This window comes from Chaetodon auriga, chromosome 7 (assembly GCF_051107435.1).
Source record: "Chaetodon auriga isolate fChaAug3 chromosome 7, fChaAug3.hap1, whole genome shotgun sequence".
Lineage (NCBI taxonomy): Eukaryota > Metazoa > Chordata > Actinopteri > Chaetodontiformes > Chaetodontidae > Chaetodon > Chaetodon auriga.
Window position 1 is genome coordinate 5,357,750 of NC_135080.1, and position 7,192 is coordinate 5,364,941.

Below are 7,192 nucleotides of genomic sequence, written 5' to 3' on the forward strand. Positions count from 1 at the left end.
TGAAGTTGATGAGATAAAAAACTAAATATATTGCCTCTGTACTGTTTTCAATTGAGTTTATGTCAAAATGGATTAGCAAATCATCACATTCTGTTTTATGATTTACACAGCATCCCAGGTTTTTGAGAATCAGGGATGTACAAAGCCAAAATGCCTCCTTGTCTCACACCATTTAAATTCTCAATTAACATACAGGAGATGAGATTTACCCACAATGATGCATCACGATGTGGATTCAGCAGCATCTGTCTGTTGATTCGAACTTCAGTCTCAGAACTGCACACAAAGCCATTCATCTAGAAATACATCACACTGAAACTGATTTCACTACTAACCAACAAAGGGTCAGCTGCATGCTGCATTTGGTTCTGCATCACGCTGTTCTGTGAATGTTCAGCTTGACTGAAGAGAACATACATCTACACAAGGGTTCAAGTGTTTATTTTCTTGAAGGTGTCCTCAATCACACCAAGACATGTCCCCCCAGCGTCCCTCTGAGGAAACAGATGACCCATTGTACTGAAAAGGAACACTATGTACAACTTATATCTAAAGAGAAAAATGCAACTGTTATGCAAGACATGAAAGCAGTAACCCCAGCCCGGGTAGAGATCATTAGCGAAGGATCCAGTGGTCTCCAGCAGTGAGTTGCCTCTCAAGAGTCGACATCAAAGACACCGGTATAGAGAGGGAAATAATTTAGAATGCGGAGAAAAAGATGGAATTGATTGGTCGGGACTGAACCCATACAGCATAGGTAGCTCTCCAATACTGGTTATTAAAAGATGCTTGGCGCATATTAAAGTGCAGCGGTCTTCGCTTAGCAAGCTCCTGGACAGTCAACTCTATACTGAGCTATTGACACAAAGCATGCAGACCATAGCTTTGTCTCCAAGAATTTGTAAACTGCATGAAAATGGCTGAATAAGCACTGATTTACAAGCCAAAATACGTCTAGACATAAGAATAAAATTGGATTTAATTTGGCTGAAAGGATAATAACATATCCATTTGCTTCAACAGGCATTTCAATTAGGGCTGCGACTAGAATTTTTTTCTTCAATTATTCAATTGTTTCTGTTTTTCTATTAATAGTTCAGTCTTAGTAAACTTCACAAGTTTCACAGCCACCGTAAATGATTGTCCTGTTTGGTCATTTTGGGCCACCGTACGTGGTTTATGGAACCATGGCAATGGCAACGAATGTGTTTGGGTTCAGTTCACAGTCATTTAAGAGGAGCGGCTTAGTGTCATATCATTTCTATCCTTAGTAAACTAGCAGTTATTTCAAGACATGATGATCATTGCTTACACATAAAAGGAACTATTTTCTACAATTTTCATTCCACGAAAATCCTGCAGTTTTTGTTTTGTTTTTTTTGACAGTTTGTTGGGCGTCGCAGGATCCCAATCCCAATGCAGTCCTCTGCCGCACTTCTCAGGAAGTTACCAAACTCTTTCTCTGTGCCCTGCTGCTCACACACTCATGCTGTGTGCAGCAGATCACGGTTGCTGGAAAAAAGAAATTATTGCCTGACTTAAAATGACAATAGTTTGTTTTGCTGTAGAATTAAACTGCATTTGCTGTTACCACCACTAACCGCAGGTGTCACCAAATCAACCAGGACTGAAATCTTCCAGACTGCTGCAATGACTATACGTATTTTGTCCCATCAACATCCCAAAACGCCCAAAAAGATATTCAAAGGCAGCAAATCCCCACATCTGAGAAACTGCAACCGGCAAATATTTAGCATTTTTCCTGCATAACTCTTCTCACTTTTCTACCAAATTTAGCCCAGTTTTAAGACACCTTTCGACCTGTATATCAACAAATAAATGTTTACTGAGAGAGGTTCAAATTCACACCCAGGATAGCGGTTTATGCACGTAAAAACACATCCCACACCAGAGTCAAGCTCAAGTAAACAAAAAAAGCCCTGAGAAGTTCTTGTTTGCAATTGATGGCGCGGTAAAGTTAGCCAAACTCCAGCATCCCCAAAGTGACTCATAGCCTCAGCATTTTAGTGCACTTAGTATCTATTATTCATCCTAAACCACAAGGCTCTATCAGCCACGTGAAGCTAACAATCATCACCATGTGCATTTCTGACGGCTGGTCATACGTGCCTGCACACAGCTCAGAAATAGGAGGAGGAACAGAACTTCGACGAGGCTTTTTAGTGCTCATCTGTCATGTCTTTCCAAACCCCATGACCATTGTGGAGAGAAAGCACCAGGGTGCTACTGAATACCATCCACCAGTCTGCATATACACACAGTGGCCTCTCACTTCGAAATAGTAGCCCACTGTAACTGGAAGAGAATCTTTTCAGAAATCACTTTTCCCAGGCTACCACAACCTCAAAGGAGGCTTTGAAGCTGGAGTCAATACTCAACGGCGCAGGCGAGCCGACTTCATTTGTGGTGAGCACTTTGCTTATTTCTAAAGGTGCAAGCCACAGCATAGGACTTATTAGTTTTGACTTTGATAAGAATATTCGTTTAGGCTTGTGATAATTCATGAGAGAAACCACCCTCTTCTCAAATTATAAGAAGCGCATCTTAGTCACTCATAAGTGTAGCACTGCTTGAAGGGTAGTCCTCTGGAAAGCATCTGGGATCAGATCTTGGCAAGCCATCTAGGTGCTTTTCCAGATTATGCTGACTGTCAGCACATCATGAATTCATCATATATGACCTCACTCTGTCACATGCTGGAGTATGTGGCAACTTCCAGTCTTCTGCACTTGCTAATAAACAGGAAAAAATGCAAGCTTTATTTAAATACATGTGAAATACTGATGTAGGGTTCAGATATTCAGCTAATCACCTACTTAGCAGCACGTTGTCCAGAACAAAACGATACTACACTCTAAGATGTGTACAATGTGGCTGATTGTGGAGAACAATAGGATTCCTCCTTTCAACTGTCCAAATATGGTGGAAGACTGATAAAGCAGCACATCTCCTCTCTAATGGAGACAGATGTCCTGTCAGGGGGAACAAGGGAAGGGCGAGCTCTTGTCTGAAACCCAATACAACATGGATGTAAACAGAGGCAGAAAGGGAAGCATGGTTGTCCTTCATTCATCAACTGGGGCTGGAAAGGGAACAAAGCTGCGTGATTTGGAAAAGAAAACAATCCAATAAACTCCCAATGTGATTATCTGATATATATGTTGTGGAAAAAATGATTTGACAGACACTTCTTGCATATGGCTGCAACATGAAGTCTGTCTTACTCGGATATAACGAATCTGTTGTTCTGTGCAGAAACAGAGCAGATAATCCTCACAAGACAAATTTGGCAATCAGCCTGTGCAGACTGCATTCAACACAAGAGTCTGGGCACAGAGGACCACTCACAGCTGCAACATCAACACTGTTACACAATGTGGCTGCTCCATTACATGATTTGTGTGGGAGAGGGGCATTGGTGCATTATAACTGTTTAACAGAGAGCGATTCAAGTTGTCGTTTTTCAACTGTAATACAGGGGAAAGTGAATTTTCTGTTCTGTAAAATGTAGCCTATAAACATTTTAAATCAAATTTACAATTTCTTTTTTTGTTTTCATCTTCGAGTCATTTCCAGATTTTTTCACCTTATTGTTTCATGTGTAAAATTACAAAAAAAAATAAACATGCACATTATAATTTCCTCCAGGCCAAGTTGAAATCTGCAGATTGCTTAGTTTCTCTTTCAGTGACATAAAGGAGCAAATCCTCATTTAATAGGCTTATAACTGCAAATCTGAAGCTTAATCGATGACTTAAACTTAAAAATCTGTTATCAGAATTGTTGTTGATCAATTTTTCTGTCAATCAACTAATCCATTAATCAACAAAAATATTTTGAGGCTATGAATTAATGAAAAAAACTGAAGCATGGAATTGCCTTTGACTGAACAATTTCTGGTCAAAATATTCAGAAACACAAACATCAGTGGAGAGTTTCTTCAAATACTACTTAATATTAAAACCTGACAGGCTGAATAACGGCTGTTGAGACAGTATTTTCCTACCCCATGTGGAGATATTTGTACAGACCACTGAGGCTTTAGTTCAGCTCAGTACTCCCATTGTAATACCTACATCAGCCACTCAGCAGAATGACAGAAGTTTCCTGGTGGGAAAGATTTCCAGCTTTGTGGTTGTGGTCTAACTTGTGTATTTAATATTTCCACAATACAACTCCTCTTCTTATCTGAAGTCAGACATCATGTAAAAACGCACTATCGTTATGGCGCCAAGAATAAAACCTTCGATTTGAGAATTTCTAAACCACCGCGAGTAATACTGTGGTTAGTGGTGAGTTTGTGCGAGAATGGTCTGTTCGCGTGATCACACGGGGTTCACTATGTGATTCACTTGGCACTAAGCAAAACACTCGACTGTCTTCAGTATTTACTTTGCACCACTGTGCAAAGCAATGAAGAGTTATGTGCAAGTGGGACGGAAATGAATAATTCACAAAGAGCACTTGTGAGGGTTAAATTATGCGCATTTCAAGAAATCAACTGTGGTAGTACATCGCTGTACACAAATAAAGAACAAAGTCGTGGATTGTATGAAAAGCCAACATATCACCATATGAATGTAGACATTCTTTCATGTGTGGCTACGCCAGGCGCTACACTGCCTCGAGTTGGTCTAACGTTTGAGATCTCTGAGATGGAGACTTACAGAGTGTGGACACAAGCCAGAGGGGAGCTAAACTAGTCCCGACTCAACCACACAAAGACAGACAGAGGGTGAGGTCTCTGTGTGCAGGCATGTCACACAGGTGGGCTCAGGTTACCACCCCGGGGCCACGTCACAACAGAAGCCACTCTGCTGGATGCTCCACAGCATGGTCCTTTTCTCCCGTGGATCTCCACCACAGACAAAGTATTCAGCCTGCTGTTTGGGTTATGCAGAGGTTCTGGGTTCTGTAACCACAGAGGAGAACTCCTTCCACAGGTTGGTTCTGCCAGGTTATCCCAGGCCTACTTTTAGGCCATCCACTGAAACAGCTAGCACCCAGTGTAACAAACCAAACTCCAAACAGGTTAATCCGCTCAAACTCTTCAGCAACGTTTGAGTACATGCAGCAAACTTACTGTTTGGATATATTTTAACTAAACAATGACTGGAGGGATCAATGGAGGAAATGTGAATTAGCAGGTATTCAAACAGAAAAAAGTTCATCAAAAGACGGCGAGTGTTTTCAGGTTTCAGGTGTCTGTTGAGAACAGAATAAAGTAGAGTTTGAGTAATAAACCCATGAGTTTAAAGACTTATCAGATGCCAAAACACAGAAAAGTTTTCACAGCAACGATCGTTTTTTCACTGCTAAAAAGTACAGTTATGTCATTCATGGCTTCTAAGAAATAGTTGTACATGCGTGATGATTGTTGAAAATCATGGAATATGGATTGTCTGATACCCAAACACTGGGATGGTATGACTTTACAGTAAGTGGTGTCATAACCACAGCTCCTAACAGATCATCGCTCTGTTACATTTCACAATATTATTTTAACTAATCATGAGAATCGCCCGGATCTGTTACTTGTTCTGCTCTGTCAGTGAAGATACTAGCTTTACTTTGGTGTCCAAATCCCCTCAATCGATGCATTTACTGTGGCTTATTTGTGCAACAGTTAGGTCATACTGGACTCACCCTAAATACAAGCTGTTGACTAAGAAAAAATCCCACTTTGGTGGGATTTATTGAACACAACTATTTCTTTTGGCAGCAATTGCAGAAAACACATCTGCCCAGTACTAAAATATAATCAGCTTCACACATTAGTGTACGAATGGAAAAACAACAAATAAATAAAAACAGTACAATGTCATTGTGTGCCATGAGTGCAATCTGATGCAACCTTAACCTGTGACATTAAGACCACACAGTCTCCTCTTAGAGTCACCTGTGCATCGACCAGTTTACGATGATGATCACAGCCACACAGCAGTAAGACAGAAGACACCACTTTGAGCAGCAGGCTACGGCAGTGACGCTGCAACAAACTTGACACCCTGAGGTCACTGGAGTGAAGCAGCTGCACAAATGAGCTATCGCCTTCCCGTTGAGTCACCTGCACATGATCTGTTTCCTAAAGCCAGGTGTAAATACAGCAGCACCAACAGCGCTGCATCATCTGTTCTACGACGAACGGAGATGCAGCGACTCTGATTCAATGACCGACTCATGCAACAATTTACCGCACTGAGGCCATGCGCGGCTTCTCCTTCCCCAAACACCTGCAAGGTATCACGGCGGCCAGGTTAACACGTCTGTTTTTCTCTGCGTGTCTCATTAGAACAACATCCTCCCGCTGACAGACAGAAAGCGACGTTTGCCAGCAGAGCTGATGTGCATTCACGCACTGGGATTGAAATTGAAATGCGTGGACATGCACATTAACCCCGCTGTATGCCCGCCGTCATTCGTGCGGCATGGCTGTTTTCCCCCGAAATCACTGATGTCTGACTGGGTGAATCGACAAGAGCTGCGCGGCACCATGTGTACAAAAACACGGACCGTGGGCCTTGTCCACCGGACCGCACCGGCCGCCTGCGGCAGGTCCGTCATCTCCGATAAACTTGTATGATTGAGTGACGCGGTCATGCGTGCGGACGGCGCTAGGACCACGCGGAAGCATGATCGGACATCGAGCATATTATCCTTGTCATGTTTAGGACCGCATGCTTCCCGGTCTCTACATACCTGTCACCGCCACCGTCGGGATCTGGCTGCTTCCGTCCTGACACTGAAATCGTCATGTTTCACACACCGGTGATGCCCATCTGCGTCTGACTCCAAGGCGCCTCTCCAAGGTCTGCCTGGCCACGGACCATGCGTGTCGCTTCCACACCGCTGACAGGGGCGGAGCCCACCTTCCTTGGAGACGGCGTGCAAGTGGATTATAAGAATGCCACTTACTCCCTCCCTGAGCCAATCAGCTGCGGCTCACCTCGAATCGGCACTCAGCGCCTGTGTGAAATGCACAGGAGCAGCTCAAGTGTTTAGTTTAATCAGCATGTGAGCAAACAGAGAAATAATCTTTCTTAACCCTAATTCATTATTTCAGTTCTCACTGGTGCAGTCTGTCAGTGCATTCATCTCATGCACATACAGATGCATTATCATCAATGTAAATTGCAAATAAATGCGGCAGGAAATCATAGAGTGAAAAATG

The 7,192-nt window shown here is 42.7% G+C and overlaps 1 protein-coding gene across 1 annotated transcript in view; it reads right to left on the reverse strand.

Annotated features, from left to right (window-relative positions):
- The window catches only part of LOC143323268 (rho guanine nucleotide exchange factor TIAM1-like), a 42,736-nt gene extending 35,839 nt beyond the window's left edge, over positions 1 to 6,897 (reverse strand). Inside the window, exon 1 of the mRNA XM_076735049.1 lies at positions 6,721 to 6,897. The gene's annotated coding sequence lies outside the window, so the exon portion shown is untranslated. The remainder of the gene's footprint in view (positions 1 to 6,720) is intronic.
- Positions 6,898 to 7,192: the final 295 nt, after the last annotated feature.